Here is a 1,697-nt window from a genome sequence, read left to right on the forward strand (position 1 = left end):
GCTGGCGCCGAGCGAATGGAAGAGTGTAATTACACTGTCGGTAAACAGCACCCTTTATAGTGCCTGCAGAGAGCACACAAGAAATTCGGAAGTGTACGGGGTCTCAGGGAACAGAGCGCCTACTTATGCTTCAACTAGTTCGTGAAAAACTCCGTATGTATGCGTGTACCCCCCCCCCCCCCCCCCACACACACACACACACACACACACACACACACTGAAGCTCACAGCGGCCTTCATGGCGGTCTGGTAATAGTTTTATTGCGCTAATGGCCATTCCCCGCATTTAGATGCTGTGTGTATGTCTGTCAGTCAATTTGCAACCAGTTTTGTGGCAGACTGCTAACCTGCTCAGGTATATAATACACACACACACACACACACACACACACAATGAAGGGGTCGCAACTTTCCGATTACCTTTGTTTAATACCAACAGTTTCGAACGGAGGACCGTCCTTCATCAGAGTATACAGAGGAATACGTCTTTTAGCAGTTAAGCCAACTTGCATTCATCAAACGTCAGCTGGACTTGCATGATGCGAGAGAGAAAGGATGATGAAAGTGCATAGCTTCGTTATGAATAAGGATGCAGTTCTTTCTGCGTTTCAGGGTTAGCATAAAAGACCTCGGTTCCTGGAAACAGAACGCCAGGCTCCGAGAAGTCCACATGCGGAAGAGACGGCACTAGAAGGACACTAAAGAAAAAAAAAAAGTTGTGGAAGTGGCCCTTCCGCTTTCGTCCGCAGAAATGACATATATGTAGTCTTCATAGAAGCCAACAGCCACAGAAACAAGGGACACGAGGGACTTTTATTTAATATATTAATTTTGTGCTGTTGTTCAATTTAGAATATTACTGAATATGTTATCGCTTAAAGCTGATTGATTAGAAAAGCAGAAGAAAAAACAACCATATGCCGCCGGTGGGATCCGAACCCACGACCTCCGAATTACACGTCCGGTACTCTACCGCTGAGCTACGGCGACGGCTGTCAATTCTTCTGCTTTCGGGGGTATTTATGTTTACAAATAACCTAACCTTTAGAGTGTTCACCAGCGCCACCCCTGCTCTTAAGCGGCGGACGTAGCACGTCCTGAGTTACCGCTGATGTTACGTAGAACGTCATCGAGCGGCGAGAGTGGAAGCTGTGTGCGTTTCTAGCGATTGTTATGTTTTTTGGTATTTTTTCGTGCTGTAATATGCTAAATTCGAAGGTTTCAGAAACGTGCATGGCGATGGAAGACATATCAAGGCACCGTCCGGCCCGATGCTTTGAGGATGTTTTAATTATTCCTTCTTTCCTGTGCGATTTCTGTTCATCTCTTAGTATATGGTTTGATTTCTCAAGGGCCGGTATTTGTGTCGAACATTTAGTGTTTTTTTTTTTGCATAACGTCAGAACACGTTTAAAGGATACAGAGCTACATTTGACAGCCCGTGGTTAGTATGGGTGTAGAAAGTGGAAAAATGGTGCTCTATAAAAGTACTCTTCTCTAGAAAAAACAGCACAATACAGGCACTTCAGTACGACTCGCATCAAGGTTAGAGATTTTTATTGCGAGAGCAATACTAGTTGCACTTTCAGCCCGTCGCGTAGCGAGGCCAGTAGCTACCATATTAGCATATTGGATTGGATTGGATTGGATTGGATTGGATTGGACTGGATTGTATAACCGATGCATCACCACATGTA

General features: G+C 45.0%; 1 non-coding gene across 1 annotated transcript; it reads right to left on the bottom strand.

The window, feature by feature from the left end:
• Positions 1 to 918: 918 nt before the first annotated feature.
• TRNAT-UGU (transfer RNA threonine (anticodon UGU)) lies at positions 919 to 990 on the bottom strand. The gene has a single exon. It is a non-coding gene; the product is annotated as a tRNA-Thr (tRNA).
• Positions 991 to 1,697: the final 707 nt, after the last annotated feature.

This window comes from Amblyomma mixtum, chromosome 8 (assembly GCF_055824585.1).
Source record: "Amblyomma mixtum isolate Tamu chromosome 8, ASM5582458v1, whole genome shotgun sequence".
Taxonomy (NCBI): Eukaryota; Metazoa; Arthropoda; class Arachnida; order Ixodida; family Ixodidae; genus Amblyomma; species Amblyomma mixtum.